Source organism: Aptenodytes patagonicus, chromosome Z (genome assembly GCF_965638725.1).
Source record: "Aptenodytes patagonicus chromosome Z, bAptPat1.pri.cur, whole genome shotgun sequence".
Classification (NCBI taxonomy): Eukaryota; Metazoa; Chordata; class Aves; order Sphenisciformes; family Spheniscidae; genus Aptenodytes; species Aptenodytes patagonicus.
Genome location: NC_134982.1, coordinates 34,891,273 through 34,917,645, shown reverse-complemented (window position 1 = coordinate 34,917,645; position 26,373 = coordinate 34,891,273).

Here is a 26,373-nt window from a genome sequence, read left to right as displayed (position 1 = left end):
AGTCAAGTCAATAACAACTAGACATAATGTGTTCTTTACCAGTTAAATGGCTAGAAAAGTACTTAGTAGGACCTGTATGGGGTAGTCAAATATTGTACAAAGACCTGTGTGTATGCATTAAAGGAGTAAGGAAAGAAAACTACAAGTCTCCATTACCACTTCATTAAATAACTGAATGCATAGAATTAAAAACCAGACTGACAAAGACAAGAAAAAGTGGCATTTGTATGCAAAATGATGTCGGCACACAAACGTACAGGGCAAGAATGTAGAAAAATTGACAGTTTCCAGAAAAAGAAACTATCTGAAGAAGTGTTTTTTTAACAAAAGGAAAAGAACAAAGTGAAATACTTATTCAATATAGCAGTTATTTTATCAAAAGAAGTTGACAATTTCTTTAAAAGCATTCTGTTCTGACAAATTTGAATTAAAAAAGAAAGCCCTGTATGTGAAAATTTAGACATTCTCTAAATTGTAGGACATAGTGATTTTATTCTCAAATGCAATACCTCCTTACATTCCACTTCTTTCATAAATCATTTATTTTTCAGATCTGTGTAGAGTTTTAATTATCTCTGTACTTATAAAGTATCCTAGTCATGGCAACCTTTATGGTTGCAGTACACCAAATGCCACTTCTTCTATCTTCATCCTTTACATACCTTGGCTATTTTGATTTCTTCATAAAGTTTGCTTTCATTTGCTGTTTTAGTATATTCTGTCAAAAGTTCCCACTTTTTAAACTTGATCAGACTTCAGATGAATTTTTTTTACAGTCATTTATTTGCAAACTAAATAACTATTAAAATGAAAATAAATTTGGGTTGGGAGAAATGTTGGGTTTGAGGGGTTGGAGTATTGTTTTTTTTCTTTTCACTATGCCATTCCATCAATTTTACATTCTTAGTTTTTCCTTGGTGGGAAATGGCCCAGGCACATACTTTTATATCCTTTGTGTAGTCTTCCTATTCCAGGTTCAAAAGAATTCAGAATTGTTAAGCATAACCTATCAGTGGCACAAATTATCCTAAAAGTCTATAGTAGTGCGTGACAAGTGACCTTTTTTGACCAAATGGGTTATCATAATCTAAAGCACAAAAACATGCCCCCCCAAATCAATAGCACTCTACTTTCCATTATTTGAATCCCAAAAATAGAGAGTAACAAGAGAAATCATTCCAGCTATCAACTACTTGAGGATGAAATTTCTTCAATAGAAATGTGGTTATGATTCTGGTGATCTGAGGGCAGGATCTGTGTCCTGGTGGCATCAATGAATGAGGAATGCAATCCTTTGAATAGTGTTCTTCACTATGCAGTTGTTAAATGTGGATGCAGTCTGAAACTCAGCGTCACAAAAGCACAGTGAAGCACATCTGTCCATAAAGATTCAAGCTCTATACTTCAATTTGACGTTCAGGATTTATTTTGTATACAGAGTACCATACAGACTGCTTTAATTGTTCTGAAAGATAATATGCACCAGAATTACCAGAAGTAATGGTACCATGTAGTCATGAAGCTATATCTATATTTGGTGAAAGTAAGCATCTGAACCAATAAACTTAGGCTCTCTGTTCTTGTGATCACATAACAGCATGAAACCTCAATTCTATCAAATTAGTGATCTGCTAGTGAATTCATTCCATCTGCCATGAATACCTTGAATAAATTTAATGGAGGTCAGTAGCTCGTTGTATATCCTACATATCCCTTCATACTTCTCTCTCTCTCTTTTCTGTTTTTGTGTTACTGTTGTGCACAGATGTAATATCCTTGTTGTGGTTTAACCGGGCAGGCAGCTAAACACCACACAGCCATTCGCTCACTCCCCCCCACAGTGAGATGGGGGAGAGAATAGGGGGGGAAAAAAAAAGTAATATTCATTGAGATAAAGAGAGTTTAATAGGACAGAAAAGGAAGGGGGGGGAATAATAATAATAATAATAATAGAATATACAAAATAAGTGATGCGCAATGCAATTGCTCACCACCTGCCGACTGATGCCCCACTGTCGCGGATGGAGTGAGACTGCACTTCACTCGTAAGAGAGAAGCAACAATACTTTATTGATAGAAAACAGTGAGTTAAAGTGTGAATTAACAAAGTTCAATGGAAGATGCGACAGTGGACAAGATTCGATGGCAAGGTACACTTGATTATTTACTGCATAGAGGACAGGGTCAGACATTACTGTCAGGGAGACCCTCCCGTTGAGTCATGAGGTTCAGAAAGGACCCCCTTGCTTTCTAAACTTCTCAGAGAGGAGTTTAGGTGCGGCTGGATCCAGTCCTAATCCCAATCTTGGTCAACGGTTTATGTCTAACAGATTATATATGCGCAATCAATCCTTTATATCACTTAGCTAAGATTTCAAAGTTTAGCGTGCTATTAGTCACTTACTGAGGATCTGTTGTGGCACGGAATCCCTCAACCTCGAGGAGTAACCTTGAGAGGTGTCCCTACTCAAGGGGAGATCCCACTGTGCAGCCCGCTGCCGTGCAGGAGAGCTCAAAGGGCTCTTGGGCTGCTCACTATTTATAGGGGTAAGATGATTGACTCATAGTCATATCTGCATACTGATAACTGTGGTTAGGTGGGCGTATTTCTCACAATAACCAAGGGCTATTGTGTTGTTATCTGGCTCCCAAATCCACTTCGTTAATGGACGAAGTATCACCATCAGCATCCATTAACGACTGCCCCTGGTAGTTCTCACTTAGGTAGGGTTACAGGACATAAAGGTCAGGTTGGGCGGAGGAGCACACCGTCACACCCACTAGTTCCTAAACAGTGGACACGGCCCCGCCGGCCACCTCCCCCCAGTTTATATACTGAGCATGACATCATATGTTATGGAATATCCCTTTGGCCAGTTTGGGTCAGCTGTCCTGGCTGTGCCCCCTCCCAACTTCTTGTGCACCTCCAGCCTTCTCAGTCGGTAGAGCATGGGAAGCTGAAAAGCCCTTGACTAGTGTAAGCACGACTTAGCAACAACTGAAACATCAGGGTGTTACCAACATTATTCTCCTCCTAAATCCAAAACACAGCACTGTACCAGCTACTAGGAAGAAAATTAACTCTATCCCTGCCAAAATCAGGACAGTATCCACGCCTTATTCTATTCCATCTACATCATGCCCATGTCCCACACTTTCCAATACATTCCCATTAATCACCACCGTTTTTCCTGTCTTTTGATATATACACACAGATATCATTCCCTTAGTCTATGGGCCATTCCTCTAAAATGTTCATTGAGTTCATTTAGTCCATGACTTTGGGCTCCATCTGTCATAACAGTCCTTCAGGGCAGGAGAGATGGTGTGTGGTGGTGGATTGTTGCATGCTGAAGCCAGTTTTGGTCCATCACCGCCGCATTTGCCCAGTTCTATCATCGCTGCACTTTGCTCGGTTTCATCAAAGTTCATTCTACATTAATCTAGGTGATTCTTGCTGTAATACTGTTGATGTGGCATAGAGCAACCATAGAAGTGATGATACATAGTCTTATATGGCAATTAATGACATACAATTTAATTCATTGGCTATTCTCACCCAAAATAAAATCCCCTTGAGGTACACATCAGAATTCCCCATCCTCCCGCATTATCCACCAAGTGCACCCAGGTCCTTGAGCAAAAGCAATCCCATGGATGGGTTTGCCTTTGCCCGAGGCAGGAATAACCCAGACTGTCTTCCCCAGCATATTTTTTATGTGCACTACAGGGACTTTATTCCCTTCTACAGTATGTAAAAGTTTTGACTGGGCAGGGCCAGCTCAATTGGCAGATCCCCTAGCGTTGACTAACCAGGTGGCTTTTGCTAAATGTGTATCCCAATGTTTGAACGTCCCACCACCCATTGCTCTCAGCGTAGTCTTTAACAGTCCATTGTATCGTTTGATTTTCCCAGAGGCTGGTGCATGATGGGGATATGATATACCCACTCAGTGGCGTGCTCTTTGGCCCAGGTGGCTATGAGGTTGTTTCGGAAATGAGTCCTGTTGTCTGACTCAATTCTTTCTGGGGTGCCGTGTCACCATAAGACTTGCTTTTCAAGGCCCGGGATAGTGTTCTGGGCGGTGGCATGGGGCACGGGACATGTTTCCAGCCATTCGGTGGTTGCCTGTACCATTGTTAGCACATGGCGCTTGCCTGGGCGGGTTTGTGGGAGTGTGATATAATCGATCTGCCAGGCCTCCCCATATTTATATTTCAGCCATCGTCCTCCATATCAAAAAGGCTTTAACCACTTGGCTTGCTTGATTGCAGCGCACGTTTCACATTCATGGATAACCTGTGCAATACTGTCCATGGTCAAGTGCACCCCTCGATCACGAGCCCATCTATATATTGCACTTCTTCCTTGGTGGCCTGAGGTGTCATGAGCCCACTGAGCTATAAATAATTCACCCTTATGTTGCCAATCCAGATCCACCTGAGCCACTTCAATCTTGGCAGCCTGATCCACCTGCTGGTTGTTTTGATGTTCTTCAGTGGCCCGACTCTTGGGTAGGTGAGCATCTACGTGACGGACTTTTACAACCAGGTTCTCCACCCGGGCAGCAATATCTTGCCACAATGCGGCAGCCCAGATGGCTTTGCCTCTGCACTGCCAGTTGCTCTGCTTCCATTGCTGCAACCACCCCCACAGGGCATTTGCCACCATCCATGAGTCAGTATAGAGAGAGAGCACTGGCCATTTCTCTCATTCGGCAATGTCTAAAGCCAGCTGGATGGCTTTCACCTCTGCAAACTGACTCGATTCCCCTTCTCCTTCAGCAGTTTCTGTGACTTGTCCTATAGGACTCCACACAGCAGCCTTCCACCTCCGATGCTTTCCCACAAGACGACAGGACCCATCAGTGAACAGGGCATATTGCTTCTCATTTTCTGGTAGTTTATTATACAGTGGTGCCTCTTCAGCACGTGTCACCTCCTCCTCTGGCGATACTCCAAAATCTTTGCCTTCTGCCCAGTCCATGATCACTTCCAAGATTCCTGTGTGACTGAGGCTTCCTATTGGAGCCCACCGTGGGATCAGTGCGACCCACTTACCCCACGTAGCATTAGTTGCATGATGTGTAGAGGGGATCCTCTCTTTGAACATCCAGCCCAACACTGGCAGTCGGGGTGCCAGGAGGAGCTGTGCTTCAGTACCAACCGCTTCCAAAGCAGCTTGAATCCCTTCATATGCTGCCAATATCTCTTTTTCAGTTGGAGTATAGCGGGCCTCGGATCCTCTGTATCCCCAGCTCCAACACCCTAGGGGTCGACCTCAAGTCTCCCCTGGTGCTTTCTGCCAGAGGCTCCAGGTAGGGCCGTTCTCCCCGGCTGCGGTGCAGAGCACATTTTTTACATCTTGTCCTGCCCAGACTGGCCCAAGGGCTACTGCATGAACTGTCTCCCGTTTAATTTGTTCAAAGGCTTGTCGTTGCTCAGGGCCCCATTTGAAATCATTCTTCTTCTGGGTCACTTGATAGAGGAGGCTTACGATCAGCCTGTAATTTGGAATATGCATTCTCCAAAAACCCGCAATGCCTAAGAAAGCTTGTGTTTCCTTTTTGCTAGTTGGTGGAGACATGGCTGTTATTTTCTTGATCACATCCATTGGGATCTGACGACGTCCATCTTGCCATTTTATTCCTAAAAACTGGATCTCCTGTGCAGGTCCCTTGACCTTACTTTGTTTTATGGCAAAACCGGCCTTCAGAAGGACTTGGACTATTTTCTTCCCTTTCTCAAAAACTTCTTCTGCTCTGTTGCCCCATACAACGATGTCATCAATGTATTGCAGATGTTCTGGAGCCTCACCCTGTTCCAGTGCAGCCTGGATCAGTCCATGGCAAATGGTAGGGCTGGGGGCAGTCAGTTCCAGGTGTACTGGACGCCCCTCCAAGTGCAAGCAAACTGTGGCCTGCACTCTGCTGCCAAAGAGATTGAGAAAAACGCATCAGCAATATCAATTGTGGCATACCACCTGGCTGCCTTTGACTCCGGTTTGTACTGAAGTTCTAGCATGTCTGGCACAGCAGCACTCAGCGGTGGCGTGACTTTGTTCAGGCCACGATAGTCTACTGTTAGTCTCCACTCTCCATTAGACTTTCACACTGGCCATATGGGACTGTTAAAGGGTGAGCGAGTCTTGCTGATCACTCCTTGGCTCTCCAGTTGTTGAATCAGCTCATGGATGGGAATCAGGGAGTCTCGGTTGGTGTGATATTGCTGCTGGTGCACCGTGGTGGTAGTGATCGGCACCTGTTGTTCTTTGACCTTCAGCAACCCCACAACAGAGGGGTCCTCCGAGAGACGAGGCAAGGTGGACAGCTGTTTAATTTCCTCCACGGCAGCTATACCAAAAGCCCACCAGCACCCTTCTGGGTCCTTGAAATAACCCTCTCCTGAGGTAGTCTGTGCCAAGGATGCACAGAGCCTCTGGGCCAGTCACAATGGGGTGCTTCTGCCACTCATTCCCAGTTAGGCTCACTTCAGCCTCCAATACAGTTAGCTGTTGGGATCCTCCTGTCACTCCAGAAATACAGATGGGTTCTGCCCCTTTGTAGCTTGATGGCATTAGGGCACACTGTGCACCGGTGTCCACTAGAACCTTATACTCCTGTGGGTCTGATGTGCCAGGCCACCAAATCCACTCAGTCCAGTAAACCCGGTTGTCCTTTTCCTCCACCTAGCTGGAGGCAGGGCCCCTCTAGTCCTGGTTATAGTATTCGTTACTCACTTCTTGTAAATACGAGTCAGAAGTCTCTTCATTAAGATCAGAAGTAAGATCAGCCCTTCTACTCTGTCTGGGGAACTGCCCACTGGAAACTGGAGCAGCAATTTTCCTGGAAGAACCCCCTTTCTGTGATTGTTTTTCCTTGTAACTCACGTACCCATGCCTCTAGGGCTGAGGTAGATTTTCCATCCCACTTCCTCATGTCCTCTTCGTGGTCATGCAGGTGAAACCACAGGGTGCCCTCTGGTGTGTATCCACTATGTCCTCTCTCTTGAGCAGAGGGACGCTTATTCCTAATGGCTGAGATACTGGTCCATACAGGTGCAGAGTAGGATATATCCTCTTTGAATTGCTGGAACTCCCGGGACAGTTTCTTGGCTAACATGTCTGGCAGTTTCTCCACAGCCAAGATGCAGGCCCATAGGGAGGAAGAGAGACTTTCTTCGTATTGCTGGAGTTGGCCAGCCAATTCATCCACCGTTTGTCCCTCTCCATCTTTCCAGGTAATTACTGGTAGTGAGTTGTCATACGGCAATGGTGCACTCAGTACAAACTTCCGCCACATGGGTCACGTGCACCTGACTTCATCTGGATCTTTGGATAACTGCACATTGTTCAGGTCATCATAAATCACCTCCAGCATGGCTAATTCCCTCAGGCACTGGACACCCTTCTCCATGGTGGCCCACTTGCCTGGGTGACATAAAACACCTTCCTTGAAGGGATATCTTTCCTTCATGCCTGACAGGAGTTGCCCCCAAAGGCTGATGGCTTGTGCCCCTTTTCCATTTGCTTCGTCAATGCTCCCTTCCATGGAAAGGGATCCCAGCTGCTTGGCTTCCCTACCCTCTAGTTCCAGGCTACTGGCCCCATTATCCCAGCATTGGAGCAGCCAGGTGACAATGTGCTTGCCTGGATGATGACTGAAATCTTTTCACATGTCTTGCAGCTCAGTCAGGGACAGGGATCAGGTTGTTACCACCTCATTTATGGGTTCTGCCTCTTCCTCCTCCTGTTCTTGTGATGACTCTGGTTCATCTTCATCCCTTACTAAGCGAGTTGATTTCCTCATGTATTTCTTCTTGTGTATAGGGGTGACTGATACCAGCAGGAGTTGGTTCTCTGCTTCAGCCACAGTGCCTGTCGCTGGGGTTTGAATAGCTGCAGTGCCTGTTGTGGGGGCTGGAGTAGTTGTGCCTGTCACCATGGTTTGAGTAGCTGCAATGCCTGTCATGGGGGTTGGAGTAGCCGTAATGCCTGTCGCCGAGGTTTGAGTAGCTTCAGTGCCTTTTGCCAAGGTTTGAGTAGCTGCAGTACCTGTCGCCGAGGTTTGAGTAGCTGCAGTGCCTTTTGCCAAGGTTTGAGTAGCTGCAGTGCCTGTCGCCGAGGTTTGAGTAGCTGCAGTGTCTGTCGCTGGGGTTTGAGTAGCCACAGTGCCTGTTACAGGGATGGATCTCTGGACGGTATTCTTAAATAATTGTTTAACCTCAAACAAGACGTGAACCTCATTCAGGAGACATAGCAATAGGACCATGCTGGTTTGAACAAGGATATTTGAAATTCTCCAGAGCTGTTGTAACTAGCCTGAAGGAAAAAGGGAAGGTGAAGGAGCGGGGTAAAGTGTCCTCCCCTATCTCCCCCATAGATTGGTTCACTGAGGAGAAAAGGTAAAAGGTGTAATAGTTTCCGAAAGGTGGCTCCTGAGGTACGGAGATGACGGCAATGCCGAGTATAAATACAGAAGTACAAATACAAAAATTAGTCTCACGACCAATAACTTTATCACATCATAAACCAGCAGTGTTACACAGTGCAGCAAAATGATGTCCTTGATCCAGCTCCCAGGGGTGATAGACAGCACAATGGGGAACACGTACAGCAAGTAAGGTGTTACATAACACAACTTTGAGAGCAAGCACGACAACTTTGAGAGTAAATTAATCAACACTGTGACCAGCGGCTATCAAACCAATATGATGAATGCTTATAACAAATTTGCCTTAACACTCTCTGGCCAGATCTGTCGTTATCTCAACCCTTCATGCCCCACATTGGGTGCCAGAAGGACCCAATGGTTTAACCCGGCAGGCAGCCAAACACCACACAGACGTTCGCTCACTCCCCCTCCCCCAGCGGGATGGGGGAGAGAATCAGGGGAAAAAAAAGTAATATCTGTGGGTTGAGATAAAGAGAGTTTAATAGGACAGAAAAGGAAGGGGAAAATAATAATAATAATAATAATAATAATAATAATAATAATAATAATAATAATAATAGAATATACAAAATAAGTGATGCACAATGCAATTGCTCACCACCCGCTGACCGATGCCCAGCCTGTTACCGAGCAGCGATCATGGCCCCCCCAGCCATCTCCCCCCAGCTTGTATACTGAGCATGACATCATATGGTATGGAATATCCCGTTGGCCAGTTTGGGTCAGCTGTCCTGGCTGTGCCCCCTCCCAGCTTCTCGCTGGCAGGGCTTGAAAAGTCCTTGACTAGTGTAAGCACAAATTAGCAACAACTAAAACATCGGTGTTACCAACATTATTCTCATCCTAAATCCAAAACACAGCATTGTACCAGCTACTAGGAAGAAAATTATCTCAGCCAAAATCAGGACAATCGTGTTATGGCAGGTTGTGTTTATAGGACAAGCGCAAGTGGAGCATTAAAAAAATTAGCAAACCCAGCTTCAGGAAAGTGAAGGTCCATTGCATGCTTCCCTTGTTTACTCAGGAAGCCCTGCTAGACTTCTTGTTCCCTGCCATTCAGGAGTATTTTCATTTTTTCATTTCTTTAAAGATGCTATCTGTTGCCATTGTCCTCAACAAACGTGCCAATTTTTCTCTTATGTGGTTTTGGGATGTTGTGCCATATTTTAATTTTTTTTCTGTCTTCTATCTAATTACTAGTCCTTTTTTTGTTATCCTGCCTTCAGAGCCAGTCCTTGAATTTAAATGGCAATGATCATTCTAAGTTCCTTCCTGTAAGTTATTATTCTCATGAATTTAACAAAATTAAACTTTGCAAAGTAGTATTTCCACACTGTGCAAAACCTAAATTTAATAAGCAGGCATAGGTAAAAGAAAAAGAATAGAGAAATCATAGATTTTGGTTACAGATACTAATAGGATTACTTGCCTCTCTGGTACAGATTTGATGACCATCTCAGTTAGGTACCTGGAATTTAACCACCAATTCAAAGTGGAACTCTTAGCTGTTTTCCTGAATCAGGACAATTCCTTTAATAATCTTGAGCTGTATTTTCTTTAAAAGTGGTTCTTGATCATAATAAAATTGTCTCTTGGCTATGTTCAAAAGTATTTAAATAAAGAAAAATGGAAGTATTAAATAGAGAATGTAGAAGTGTCTACAACACTGCTCTAACATTGCAAACTCTTTCTGTTCATACATATGTATAAATAATTACATATATGTGTATATATTTGATGAAGGAGGCCCTTTGCATAATGTATGATGCTGCCTATGGAATGGGAATCTTGAAATGTGATTACTTTATCTGTTTTGAATTCTAACATGGAAAAAAAAAATACCTTATCTTTAGTTGGAAAGCAGTTCATTAATGGTTTTTTCATGTTAGATTTCAGATGCTCTTGCAAGACAATCCAGAACAACAGTTCCAAAAAGCTGTTTCCTGGAAGATAGAAAAAGAAGAAGGAATTTCTAGGCAATTATTAGAGGCATGAGGCCACCAGATTGCAAAAAACAAGCACCATAGTAGGTCATCCGTTTTATTTACTAGATTTTTAGCAATTAAATTTACATAAAGAAGATTATTAGGAGTATAGATTAAAATGATCAGTCTTAGATTCTGCATGAAGGCGTGTTTGATTATGAAGTGAAAATAACACATCAGTGGCAAGGTTTCAAAGTAAGTAAATACCATCCTTATCTCATTCATATATGCAGTAAGGCATTTGTGTGGGTTTCAAACAGCTACAGGAAATACAATCCCTGAGTAATCACATAACTTGTCTGCCAATTTTATGTTACAGTAAGATAGGATGAAATTACCTCATTCCTTTTTTCTACACATCCAAAATTACAGTATTAAACCAAATTCTTTATATTTAATTTTAAGGGATCAGTGCATAAGAAGCAAGCGTTCTTTTAAGTATCATTGTCTCTTTCTTCACTTCGCTATCAGGGTGATATTAAAAAATTAGCATTCACCTACAACAATATTCCTCTAACAGCTGTATTTGCTATAAAGGCAGATTGTTATCAGCTAGTCCAAAACTGAGTAACAGAAGATAAAAACAGAGAGGATTATCCTCTCAGTCTTATCTACATGTGTTAAGTCAGGATCTCTGAATTCCAGCCGGTGGAGTTAAAAAGCAATGGAGTCTGAGCTCCTCAAAACCCTGTCAGTTTGTCTCTCTGTGCTCTTTATTTGGGAACAGAAGTTTGGAGAGGGAGCATCTGCATTCCAGGCATACTCACCAGTAAAGGTGCAATTGGCTATATGGACAATTTGAACTGCTTTTCTGAACAAACCAGGGGGGCAAGGAGCTGTGTTACTGACAGTGATAGAAGAGCAGAGTAGAAATGAAATTGCTGTTAACACTCTACCCATCGGGGGCATCACCTTACTTCTCACCATCATTTCCCCCAGACGTTTCCCTCCGGGAGGAGAAGTTAAATATAAGGAGGCAAACGTCATATATTTCTCTGCACCTTCTCTCCATCTCCATCTGGCGGGAAAGTATCTTGTCTCCTCAAGCTGTAGCAGTCATGAACACATGCTAGCAGCCACTATACCAAAAATATCTATGAAAAAACAGCTGGAGAGGAAAGCAGAATTTGTGGAAACTAATGATGTTGGTAACAGAACTTGAGAAATGGTATCCCTTGTTCTACTTTGAAAGTTAATTAGTGGTGATAAACCCTGTATTGTCTTAGTTTGTGTAATATTGGATATCTGTCTTGATTAAGTTCACTAATCGTAAGGAGTAAAAATTCACTAGTGTCCAAAATCAAAGAGAAAGTATCCTATTTGAGAATCTTGTTTATTCCTTTTGTTTGCATTTGATATGCCTTAGACTTGAAAGATCAATTAATGTGAAAAAAAAAGTCTGTAGGTTAAAAAGCTGGTTGTTTTTTTTTCTCAGTACAACATGATATGATTCTGCTGAGAATAGTGATGTAGACCTCAAGGTCAAAGTCAGTTCTGTGTTGTTTAAGGGACTTCTTGTTTGTGGGTTCACAAACACATCAGTCTTCTGGAATAAAGGATGCCTTGAGGTGGGATAAGTAGTTAATAGTTGATTGTAACACCTCTGTACCAGAGAAAGACAAACCAAAAAAAAAAGATCTGTAGCAAGATCTATGCTATCAGACACATTCTAAGTTATAGAAAATTTTCAAAAAAAAGGAAAAAAAAAACAAGAAAGTAAGAAGGAAGGCTATTACAAAGGAGATGGATTAGCTGTAGGCAACTGTCTGAAAATGAGCTTGCTCATGGTGATGTTCAGATCTGGGGTCTTTCAAAAACCTGCAGCCAGGAGTTTCTTAAACCATGGGAAGCAGTGTAGGCAACTAGGAATAATTTGCTGTTTATAGAAAAGAAAATATATTTTCTCAAAAGTTTTTCATAAAGGTTTGTTTCTATTATTATAAAATACTGTGGGAGTTGTTTTTTTTTTAAAAATTATTATTTTATGCTTCATTTTTATCTGCTATCCTATTTTTTGACTTTCAAATACAAAAAAAAATGCATACTGGTTAGTGTTTAAAATTTTGTTTCTTTTTGTTACTTTCAACATTTCTGATTGATATGAACCTTGAAAAACTACAAATTAGGAGCTGGAAATTTGAAAAAAACAGTTGAAAAGGGAAGAAAAATTTTGAAACTACAGACATTTTATTTATGGGTGGAAAAGGTGGGAGTTTTTAAATGAAAACTGATTTTTAGACATTGGTATTTTTATTAAAAAATAGAAAATTTAAAAGGCTAGAATATTTTCTAAGAAAGCTATAAATTCTTTAAAGAAATTGTTAGCTCAAGCTATCTTTATATTTAAGTTTTATTGGCATTGTTATACTTCCAGTTTAATTTTCAAGTGTTTTCAATAATGTAAGGAAAACTTCTTATTCTTCTCTCCTAAAAATAAACAGAAGTTCTGATATTGCTAAATTCTTCCAAAGGAGAATAACACAGAATTATGGATTTTATCTTTGGTATGCTCTCTTCTCCTTTTTGATTTTTATAATTCTGGTGATAAAAACTTCTATGGGCTTACTCCCCTTTAATTAGAAATTGAATTGTCTGTCTGGTTGTGGTTTGTTGGGTTTTTTTTTAATCTTAGCAGGAGTGCTATGTGATGCTTGGGCTGCACTCAGAAGCATAACTGAAAGGACATTTTAAATAGTCTTTGGTTGTGATGGAAGAGGACAGGAAGATGATCAAAGCACACAGAAGTGGTTTCCTTCACCCTCTCTCGAGATACAGAATATTATAATAAATCATTTTATGTGTTAATGCTGCTTTTAATTAATCCCCTCTATAAAAAAAAAAAAAAAAATTAAAAAAGAGTTGGTTTGGTGTTTCTGCATCCATTTATCTTCATGTATGGAAGCATAAACTACAGACATAGGGTAAAGGAACAGCTATGGTCTGGCTAAAGTAATTTTGTGTGCAGCGAAGGTATACATGAATTGCTGGAAAATGCTGATCAGGACTTCTCAACTCTTTCTGGTAACACTGATTTCCCTAGTTTCTGGGAAATGTTGATCAGGACAAATTGTACCTGAGAACTTCAGGACATTTCCTAAATTAAAACTGGAAAACACCTCCAGAAAATTCAATTACTCTGGACTAGGAGAAAGCAAGGATCTACAAAGAAATGTGTCAGCATTGGCCAGACTAAAATCATTACACAATTCATTCATTTACATTTATTTATGTTTTACTCTTTTATGTATGTATATCATAGACTGATTATTAAAGCATGTAAAGTGAATGCTCACAAACTAATCTAGTATACTAATAAGATAGATAATGCCACAGAAGCCCATTTCAAGAGAATAAGAAAAAAAAAAATGGCAATGTGGGACAGCTGTTAGCAATCAGCTATTAATGCTTATCAGGCTACTGAAGTTTAAACATATTCTGCTGGGCTGATGTCCCCCATCTTGTTAACAGTGCCCAGGAGCAGAAATAAAAAGATGAAAGCCAGTGACCTGATTTAAAAAAAAAGAAAAGGAAAACCATAAGTTGCCCTTTCAGAAATGAAGCCATGGGTGTTTTTTAGTTAGATAAGGAGTTATCTCAAAAATATTCACTGGTTTTTATTTCTTTACTGTTGCTTTACTAAATTAAATTGTTTATTACAGTAGATCTTGGTTAAACATGGTGTATCTGGTTTGGGGATTTGGGGTTTGTTTGTTTTTAATTTCAGTTTTTTTTCAATTTATAAATTTTGTGCAGTTTCTAGATGCTCTCTGGTAACCTCTGGCAGATCTTTGCACAAATATCCTGTAAATCTGCCATGTGTATTAAATTCAGTAATTGCATCCTCCAATCTATGGAACCCCTAATGTGGATGTATTGATAAAAGATGATCTTACATTGGAATGGTTCATTTTAAAATCATTATGACCAAAAAAAAAGGTGCTTAAAAATGTTGCATTATAGTATACTGTTGAATCTCTCCGTTTTCAAAGAAAGAACATGAAGTGTTTAGTTTACTAAAGGTCTTTCTGTGTCAAAAACTCTTAATGAACACTACTTCATTTTATCTCCCATTTTCAGGGCTTTGACACTTAAGCCTTTCTTGAATTAATATTTCCCTAACTTTGAAGTCCACAGTCACTACTGAAGAAAGTGTTTCATTTGCTATTATTTCTGAATAAATATTGTAATAATGCCTTCGCCTTTCCCTGCCACTGTGTAATTTTTGAAAGTATTTTGTGAAGTCTTAAAGTCTGCTAAACAAAAGCATCTATGTACACTGACAAAACTACCATAGTAAGGTGGTGTTTTACCAGAATGCTCTCATACTGAAAAAACAGTGCTGTCCATGTACATAGGAGCAGACAGCGTGTACTGAACAATGATATACAGTATTACAAGGGATTTTTTGGTGGTTTTTTTTGTTTGGTTGGGTTTTTTGTTTGTTTTGTTTTTTCCAGCAGAGATTCTTTTGAATAACTTAGACTGCATTAAATATTTTGGTAGTTTTAGAAGAACATAATTTTTATAGGTCAGTAATAATTTTTTTTTATGGTTGCATCCAGATTCTTTTACCATCAGAGCTTCCAGCATAGTAACTATATGATTATATGATGCAGTACTCCAGGTGGGGTCTCACAAGAGTGAAGTAGAGGGGCAGAATCACCTCCTTCGATCTGCTGGCCATGCTTCTTTTGATGCAGCCCAGGATACAATTGCCTTTCTGAGCTGCAGGCGCACATTGCTAGTTCATGTCCAATTTTTCATTCACCAGTACCCCCAAGTCCTTCTCTGCCAGTCTGCTCTCAATCCGATTTTCTTCATAGTAACTAGTATGGGGCTATGTTTTGGATTTGTGCTGAAAACAGTGTTGATAACACAGGGATGTTTTTGTTATTGCTGAGCAGTGCTTACGCAGAGTCAAGGCCTTCTCTGCTTCTCACACCACCCACCAGTAGTAGGCTGGGGGTGCACAAGAAGTTGGGAAGAGACACAGCTGGGACAGCTGACCCCAACTGACCAAAGGGGTATTCCACACCATATGACGTCATGCTCAGCATATAAAGCTGGGGGAAGAAGAAGGAAGGGGGGGACGTTCGGAGTTACGGCGTTTTGTCCTCCCAAGTAACCATTCAAGTGATGGAGCCCTGCTTTCCTGGAGATGGCTGAACACCTGCCTGCCGATGGGAATGAATTCCTTGTTTTGCTTTGCTTGCATGTGCAGCTTTTGCTTTACTTACTAAACTGTCTTTATCTCAACCCATGAGTTTTCTCTTTTACTCTTCTGATTCTCTCCCCCATCCCAGCGGGGGGAGTGAGTGAACAGCTGTATGGTGCTTAGTTGCTGGCTAGGGTTAAACCACAACAGTACTGATATTGGGGATTGCCCCAACTCAGCTGCAGGCTCTTGCACTTGGCCTTGCTGAACCTCATGAGGTTCGCATGGGCCCACTCCTCAAGCCTGTCAATGTCCCTCTGCATGGCATCCCTTCCCTCATGTGTATCATCAGCTGCACCACTCAGCTTGGTGTCACCCACAAAGCTGCTGAGGGTGCACTTAATCCCACTGTCTATGGCATTAATAAGGATATTGAATAATACTGGTCCCAATATGGACCCCTGAGGGGCACCACTTGTTACTGATCTCCATTTGGACATTGAGCCGTTGACTGCAACTCTTTGGATGCGGTCATCCAGACAATTCCTTACCCATCGAATAGTCCATCCATCAAATGCATATCTCACCAATTTAGAGACAAGGATGTTGTGTGGGACCACGTCAAAGGCCTTGCAGAAGTCAAGATAGATGACATCAGTTGCTCTTTCCTAATCCACCAATGCAGTCAGTCCATAGTACAAGGCCACCAGATCAGTCAGGCACAATTTGCCCTTTGTGAAGCCATGTTGGCTGTCTCTAATCACCTTGCTGTCATCCATATGCCTTGACATGTCTTCCAGGAAGATCTTTTCCATGATCTTACCGGGCACGGAGGAGAGGCTGACTAGTTGGTAGTTCCCAGGGTCTACCTTTTTACCCTGTTTAAAAATGGGGGTGATGTTTCCCTTTTTCCAGTCACTGGGGACTGCCATGACTTTTCAAATATTATGGAGAGTGGCTTGGCAACTACATCAGCCAGTTCCCCCAAGACCCTGGAGTGCATCTCATCAATTCCAATGGACTTGTGTACATTCAGGTTCCTCAGATGGTCTCGAACCTGATTTTCTCATACAATGAGTAAGGTAGGCAAAAGTGCTTCCTATTTGGTTCACAGTGGCATTATCTTTGTTTCTTAGTTGGTTGGGACTGCAGTTTCTCCAAGATCAACATCACTGCTATGCACACAATGAATTTCTTAATTTTCCCAGGGAAACAAATAAAATATGAAAGTTTCAGATTTAAAATAGCAAACTTAACAAGGAAAAAGACATTACCCAGGAGCAAATGAGAGAAGAAAGCATCTGGACTGGGAAGGCTATAATGCCATACTGCATATTTCCAAATATTTGTTACATACTTCTGAGACAAATTTTTTAATTTAGCACAACTCTGCAAACTGTCTAGAAGCTTGGTTATGCAGGACACTGACAGATTTCAGTGCATTGCCAACATTCTTCTTTAATGTCCTTCACAACGTTAATCCTTTAGGAGCAATAATGTTTTAACTAAGGCATGGCCAGGAAAACGACTACTGTTCTTCCTATCATATACATATTCAGAAAGCTTTGCAGTTGTTTTTCTACAGTTTCCTTGGAAGAAGAAACTTTTTTCTTTTATTTAATGAGAGTAGAAAATTGACGTAGCAGCTGAAAGAGACTTTGGAAGAGGACTAAGGAAAGGATTCTGAGTGGAAAACTGCACACAGTTCACTAAATTCTGATAGCTCATCCACATCACATGTGCGGTATCTTTTAACCCTGAAATAATCATTTGCTTTTTATCTTTAGAAAAAGAGAACAATAAACGAAGTAGATTGTGTGCTATATATCAAGATCTCATAACTTTTGCTCACTTTGTTAGGATCTGAGCACCAAAAATAGAGCAGCATGATGCATACAGGTTCAGTCCTTAACACTGCTGGTCATCAGGTGAGTTCTTTTGGGGCAAAAAAATAGGTGACCAAGCTGTCCTGTAGTTAGATATCTTGCATCTTCTGTGGCAGATGGCACTAACTATTCTTGGAAACAAGATACTAAATGGAACTTGGGTCAGTTCCAGCAAAAACAATGCTGTAATTTCATATTGATGATAACAGGCCCAGGTTCATATGGAAGTTTTTGCAGTTGTTTGTTTTAAGGCAACAGTGAGTCATTTATAATGTCCTTTCATATAGCATATGTTGGATTAAAACTAAATGAAAAACAGTATCTGTACATGTAAAAGGTATCTCTTCAAAATCCGAGTACTAAGGCTATTATTTTTTGTTGTTTTTCAACCCTGTGTGAAGAGGAATTCTGAACTTGTAATACTACAGAATATTATCAGAAAATGCAATGTCATCGGTTAGTACAATATTTTTTAAGGACTTCCAAAATCACAGTTACTGCAACTAACAAGGTATTCTTTTTCAGATAAGATGGCATTTGATTGATGAAGTTAATATTCAAGTATACAGCTATTGAAAAGGCAGGGTGGTGACATGCGAAAACAATGGTCAAGGAGGATCTGTTCTTTGTCAGTCAGTAGTTTTATTGGCTAGAGTTTTCCATGGCTGCTTCCTCCAATCAATCATCAGTGATTTACTACAGCACAACAAAGCACAAAACAAAATACACCTATCTGCTTTATAAAGATGACAAGGGCATTCAAAATACCTTGATGATTGAGGACATCCCATATATAGGACCATGAGGTCACCTTCATTACACCTAAAACCGTGATGTCATCAATATAATCTGTATCCTTACACCAAGAAAACACAAATCTAGTAGAAATATGTGCAACAGCTATGACTTTATTCATTCCTATGTTACAACCCAGTCATGCTGAAGCTCACTAGGGACAGAAGTAGGGATGCTCAGTTTGAATGCAAAATTTTCCTGATATTGTGTCTCTCTTGTTTGTTATATTCCCTCTAAATCACCCTACAGTGATAAATCTGGCTGTTTAGGGTGTCTCTTTGGCATGCTGTCCTTTGATTAGGCAATTTATCTTTAACATGCCCAAAAAAGATGTTCTCCATGAACAATAGTTGGCAGTTAGGTACTTGTACTGTGAATGCTATATTGTACTGGCTAGGTAATAGACACAGAGAGTGATATCAACCAACACTAATGCTCCTTAATAAATGGCCATACTCTGTACCAACAATATATAGCCATCAGTATACAGGGGAAAGGATGCTGTGGGATCAGGAAAGTATGGACACATTTTATTTCATATTAAATAAGATTTATCAAGATCTTCTTCAGTAAAATATGATTTTTGTTAGACAACGTTCTGTGGAGATCTAGAGAGTAGAGAAAACAGGATGGATGATGATTATTTTATAAACTGTGTGAGACAAGTGGTCTGCAGTTATGTACGAATGCATGCAGCTATAATGGAGTGGCCCAGATTTACATTAGAGCTATATGAAGTACTAGTTACAAAATTTAAAACATTCTCAGATTCAACTCTCTTTCAATTTTTTCAGCTTCCTCAGAAATGGCAATGTATCATATAAAACTTTATGCACTAGTGGTGAAGACTTATTTTTCCTGGATTTCAGCCAAAATTTCAATACAGCTTTTGGTGGTGAATGTTTGATTTTTAGCTTACTTTGTTGGCTTTTATTCTAAGGTAGAAGTTATACAGTTTTCCTGTAGGATGCTCCATTGTCTGTGCCCGCACCATGTGCTGAAGAGGGTCAGCACAGAACATCTTGGCCAAAATAAGTAACTAAATAAATAAAATCTAAAATTGCCATTATTATATAGCTAGTTGGCCTTGAAATTTTGCTAAAGTGAAAATGTCATTTTATCAAACATAATGCAGTCAAAAATGGATTTTACACAATTTTATGTGAAAAATATTGGTTGTCATTAAATAGTGTAGAAAAACAAAACTGAGGGGAATAAAATTTCCTAAATTGGAGAACAGGGATTCATTGTATAAATGAATTATGCTTTTCTTTATGCATTAAATCCATATAAATATATAACCAGTTATTGAAAGAAGACATATTTTGCTGCAGTGTTACAAGGTGTGCTGCGAGATATGTTGTGGACTCGAGGAGGAGTTTGAAGGTTTTACAGCACTATTCAACATCCTAGGACAACTCTGCCCAATGTATATATTTAGAGCAGTCTCTCAAATAATATAATATTACAGTATTTCCCCTTCATCTTCACTGCTCCAGTCAGAATGAGATTGCATGCACATGCAAGGATGTTACTGCTATCATCAGGGATTGTTACTATTATCACAAATTAACCTTTAGCTCCTGTGAATTGGTTACTATCACCATGTGTACATCAGATGCTATCAGATGTTATCATCCATAAGCTGTTTCTATTCACATTTCACAGTCACTTACATACCCCATTACATACGGTGAAAAGGAAGATGAGTTGAAATTAGTAAGCCACTGAGCACATGGGTGTTATTCATGGAATCTTAGAATGGTTTGGGTTGGAAGGGACCTTTAAAGATCATCTAGTCCACCCCCCTGCCATGGGCAGGGACATCTTTCACGAGATCAAGTTGCCCAAAGCCCCATTCAACCTGACTTTGAACACTTCCAGGGATGGGGCATCCACAGTTTCTCTGGGCAACCTGTTCCAAAGTCTAACCACTCTTATAATAAAAAAAATTCTTCCTTGTATCCAATCTAAATCTACTCTCTTTCAGTTTAAAACCATTGTGCCTTGTCATGTTGCTACAGGCCCTGGTAAAAAGTCTCCCCCCATCTTTCTTATAAGCCCCCTTTATTATCTTAAAAGGCCAGAATAAGGTCTCCCTGGAGCCTTCTCTTCTTCAGGCTGAACAACCTCAACTCTCTCCAACTTTCTTCGTAGGAGAGTTGTTCCAGCCCTTCGCCTTGCTGAACCTCATGAGGTTCACATGGGCCCACTCCTCAAGCCTGTCAATGTCCCTCTGCATGGCGTCCCTTCCCTCATGTGTATCATCAGCTGCACCACTCAGCTTGGTGTCACCCACAAAGCTGCTGAGGGTGCACTTAATCCCACTGTCTATGGCATTAATAAGGATATTGAATAATACTGGTCCCAATATGGACCCCTGAGGGGCACCACTTGTTACTGATCTCCATTTGGACATTGAGCCGTTGACTGCAACTCTTTGGATGCGGTCATCCAGACAATTCCTTACCCATCGAATAGTCCATCCATCAAATGCATATCTCACCAATTTAGAGACAAGGATGTTGTGTGGGACCACGTCAAAGGCCTTGCAGAAGTCAAGATAGATGACATCAGTTGCTCTTTCCTAATCCACCAATGCAGTCAGTCCATAGTACAAGGCCACCAGATCAGTCAGGCACAATTTGCCCTTTGTGAAGCCATGTTGGCTGTCTCTAATCACCTTGCTGTCATCCATATGCCTTGACATGTCTTCCAGGAAGATCTTTTCCATGATCTTACCGGGCACGGAGGAGAGGCTGACTAGTTGGTAGTTCCCAGGGTCTACCTTTTTACCCTGTTTAAAAATGGGGGTGATGTTTCCCTTTTTCCAGTCACTGGGGACTGCCATGACTTTTCAAATATTATGGAGAGTGGCTTGGCAACTACATCAGCCAGTTCCCCCAAGACCCTGGAGTGCATCTCATCAATTCCAATGGACTTGTGTACATTCAGGTTCCTCAGATGGTCTCGAACCTGATTTTCTCATACAAAAAGGGACTTAATTCCCCCAATTCCTGCCTTGAGTTTCAGGGGTTTGAGAGATGTGGGAAAAGAGATTACCATTAATTATAACCCTTTATCTATTACCCGTTTTTTGCAATATCCTAATTGCACCAATCATGCATGGGCCATGCAACATCCACAAAGCATTTATGGCAACAAACTGCTTTTCATATGAAAACATACAGTAGTTTCCAGCAGCATCTGCTGAAGGTGTCCAACTTATGTGGAAACACAATGCTGATATATAACACTTTGGTTTTGACCCTGCCTTTCCATTTATCTCTAGGACAAACAGGCTTTTTTAGGAAGCTTGCAAATATTTAGTAATAAATTGTGGGACAGTTTTCAGGCTTTAGCTGGTTTATCAGCAGACCAAGGAGGAGACCTTGAAAATGTAAGGTGACTATGATAAACAGACTTTGTTTTACTCCCTGATGCATTATTTGCAAGTTTTAGCAAGGTGTTGTTTTTTCCTAGCCATGCCTACTGTTCGCTATTATCATACCATGTTCTGAAGGTGGAGAATCTATACTAAACAAGGTTTCAAAGATGATAATTGCCATTAAGATGACCAATATGTCCCTCATAATATGATAATAAAAAGTTGCATTTCCAAAGAAGCGCATGTCATACATGAGTTTTGTGTTACTCAGAGAACCGGAGTTGCATTTTTTATCAATAAATTGCTGAACAAAATAACAGCTTAAATATCTAATTTATTGCACTTACATTTTGACTTGTAATTTAATACATGCTGCTATACAAGCATTAGTGTTTATTTAGTACAGTATCAATATCTCATTCAGAATACTATGATATCTCATGATTCTATTATGTTATGATTATGCATATATGGTTAACTATTTTCTGTAATTCTGGCACACTGCAATTCCTAATATTAATGGAATTAATATTTATTGTACATCAATTAGTTTGGAAGGGATGGTGAGGTGCTTATTGCCTAACAGCTAAATGGCAGAAGCAAGCAGCTGAGCACCTGTATTTGGATTTCCTTTGTATCCACCTCCTGCTCTCCTGATGTGTATCTGGCACTGCTGCATCAAAGAAAAACTGTAAAACAAAGCTGACAAGAGATAAAAAAAGAGGATGATATTCCAGAGAGAATGACCTCCTTGAAAGAACTTGTTTCTTTTTAGCATCTTTCTATGTTAATAATGTGTGTCTCAGATAGCCTGTTGGAGACCTTTCGATGGTATTGTAAATTGGCATCGTTTTAGAGAGAAAAATTACTCCTTTATCCATGGCCAGTCAACAGTCTGTGTATTAATGCATTTCTCATAGTCTTCACCAACATAAGCTCTATGTTTCCAATGTTCATTCTCCATTATTTCAAAATCATCAGGTAAAAAAAGAGGAAAAAAAAAAAGAAATAACATATCTTTTAAAATTTCCAGCTGATTCACAAAGAGAAAGACAGACACTTTCTAGCAGCAAGTACCATTATGACTATATCATCTTCTTGTTTCTCGGTATTTTTTCCCCACTGAATACTCAAACTTTCTACCCTGAAATTCAGACTGCATCATGACTTTGGTTGTTAGGTCACAGAGTAAGCATGTACTTCACTCCCACTTTGGCCTTTGATAAGGGTGTCTTCCAACAGAATCATGCCATCGTTGATCAATTTAGGGAGACTCGTGACTGAAGAAGACAGAAATTTCACAGGATCGGGACCTAGCCTGTAGCACTCACTCCCACAGATACTGAGAATTCCCACAGGCTTGGCATTTTTCAGAACTAAATATAAAACATGTTTTTATTTAGCTTTACCCTGATAAGGTATTTTCAGTAGAAGATATGCATAGAGCCTTTCTCTCTACCATAGATATAAGCAAACCAGCACCCCTTTCCTCCTCCCCCCTCAAAAAAAAAATCCCAAACCCCCAGCCCAATTAATTAAGCTATACCTGTTACAGGAAAAGAATGGAAGAGAAGGAGAAGAACAAGAAGGATGTCTGGTGTTAGTCTATTTTTAAATACTCCAAAGGCACTTTGATTCTATGGTGATGAGGCTATATATGTACCTAGATAGTTAATTCTTTAGTCCTCTAAGGGAGTCACTGAAAAATAAATGTTGATACATAATTGACTCATAGACATATTGCCTCTGGCAATATGCTATAGAAATGGCATCATGAGATCTAGGGAAACAGATCACAGATTTTAGTAACTGACACTTCACATTTTGTGATTTTATCCCTATATATTTCAAATGTTAATTGGTATTATAAATCTTTCTACATTTGGGTGAGATTGGGCTTCATCTTCTTGACAGTAACCTAGTATTATATTTTAAGCTTACACAATTAAAATGACTAATATCAGCATGAGTTAGAATAGTAAAATTGCATGTTAATTGTAAATTCATTAAAACCGACACTTGCTCTGACATGTGACTGCATGAACACTGTGGTGGTAAAGTGCTAGCAGTGCTTTTTTGACGCTGCATATATAATTAGAAAAAAATTGCTACCTCCTGTCAGGGTTTTCTGTCTAACTGTAGGGTATGCTTTCCATCTCTTTTGTTAATATTACATTTCTGAGGGTGTTTTATTGGTCCAACCAATAACAAGTAGTATTCTGAAATTAAGGAGAAAGAAATTGGTTAGTGTGCTTATTGTTGCATGTATAGCACAGAAAATGAAATGGGAAATATTGTAATTTGAAGGCACAGATTTGGGGTAAATTCAGAGGACTGATTCAGCGACGACGTCTAGATAGTTAACATTTTTAAGTTTCACTCCTTGAGGGGTATGGTACCTATCAAGCCGTCTTTCTGACAAGACAGCATTCTCCTCAGATATGAATAGACAATGCATTATAAGAGATTAAAAAAAAAGGGGGGGGGGGGGAGGAGAAGAATCACAGAGTAATATAAACCAACAGTCAGTAGAAGGCATAACTGTTTAAATACAGCTGGGTTGTAATGCATGTCAGGGAGACTTGTAGAATTTTAGAATCTTAAGAGACCATATGTGGGGGCAGGCAGTGGGAGGAATGCAAAATTTGTAGGTTTAAAAAATAACAACAGAAAACCTGTGGTGAAGTTCTAAAAAAAGATTGTTAATTTGTGATTCGTTGCCAAATGCAACTAGAGATTCATAGTACCAATTAAATCAAGTGTTCTAATTAAAATGTGTTTTTGTTTTAGTCCATGGAAGTTGTGGGAAGTCAGTGACAATGTGTTTCTCTAAACTACCTAATAATTTTAAAATTTCAAGAATGAGGAAGAGTGTTGAAAGAAGGAGAAGGAAGGTTTTGCACTAAAGGCACAAAATCAGAAATAAAGAGATCAGAGCTGTCTCTGTCATGCATGTAGTTTTGACCTTGGACGACTCATTGAAATTGTATTTATTTGGTTGATCTCAATGTTTTTAAGATCAAGGATCCATTATCCCTGTATCAAGTTTGTACCCAAGAATTTTGCAACGGCAAGACTAGATCTATCCTGTTGCCCAAGCTTTAGCTCAAATACGGTGTACTGTAGGTAGTGTGCCATGGAAGCTCCAGAGTCAAAGGAAACATGCCTAGAGAAGCACCACAAAGGGGGTAACCAGGAGCCCAAGGTGCATAATATCTGTATGTAGAAATTATTCTACAATTGCTGACACAGCATGATCTCCCTTATATGGCTTTTATGTCAAGAGAAGGAAATAAATATTACCAGATTTTCAAATTGCCTGGTGTGTACAGATTTGTATGGTTCTAAATTTCTCATTTGAACTCAATTTAAATTTAAAATTGAACTCAATTTAAAAAAAAAAAAAAACCAACAACCCCAAACTAAACTGTTAACTATGCTAGTGTCCTCTCTTTAGTCAAGAAGGTCTTCTGATGCCCAAAACTAGGTACCCTTATTGATAAAAACCTTGGTGCATATAACACACCTGGGCAGTATTAGATATTTAGTCACTTTTTACTCACAATGCTTATATATCAACTGGTATAATCTACAAATTTTTTAAAAGTCTCAGCAATTCTATTGAGGAGTTTAAACTCTCTAAAAAGTTTTACTTGCTTTTACCTGAAGCTAATTTGAACCAAACTGACAAACACTAAGCTATTTAATTTCTTTGACATTGCAATTTTCAAAGCAGGAGTAGTGAATTGTTTTGCAGAGATCATCATCCCAAATACAACTTCAGGACATTCAGATAGAATCGCTAATCCGGAAAACATGAATCCTGCACCCAGAATGGACTTTTTTTTTTTAGAATGGGTCAGTTCAGCAACTGCTAATGTCACAATCTATATGAAAAGGCATAAGATCTTTGGTTCTCTGGATCATGGACCATGGAGGAGTGCCTAAATTTCAAGAATCCCAGTAGGCTTTATAAGTACGAAATAGCATCACCTACAAGTAATACAAAATTATAAGTACAAAAAAGAACTTCCCTGAGAAGGTTGTATTATCTCTGTTGACATTTGGAGACCTTGTGTATTGACAAAATGCAAAAAATTCTTAGAATTTCCTTGATTACTTAGAACATCTAATTAAATTAGATAAGCAATTAAAACATAGGCATACAAAGTATTATATTCCATAAGTTACATGGAAATAATATAGTAACATCAATAACATAACACAGTAAACTGTAAGTCCATCCTAAATGTAGGAAAAAATCAAAACCATGTTTTCTATAAATAGTGTAAGAGCAATATAAATGGATTAATAGTAAATAAAGCTTTTTGTATCAATACTAAAATTTTCTTACTACTATATAAGTAATAATGAAAATGAATAGATGAGATTTCAATTTCTCTTTGATTTTTTTTGTTCATTTGTTTTGCTTTGGTTTTACCTTCCTTTTTCATGATTAAAAAAAGGAAAAGGTTTATTTAGATTTTTTTAGTAGAAGATAAAAGTGTTTTCAGACACTCAGAAGAACAATCAGGCATACAGCCAAGGGGGCTGGGGTGGGAGAGACAAAAGATGAAAGATGATCAGGGTAGTAATTAACAATAATTTTATTTATAAGGTTCCATTACCCTCTCTACCCAAGTCCCTGTTGGACAATCCATGGAGCTTGACTTCATAATTAGAAAACTGAAGACACAACTGAAAATATTTA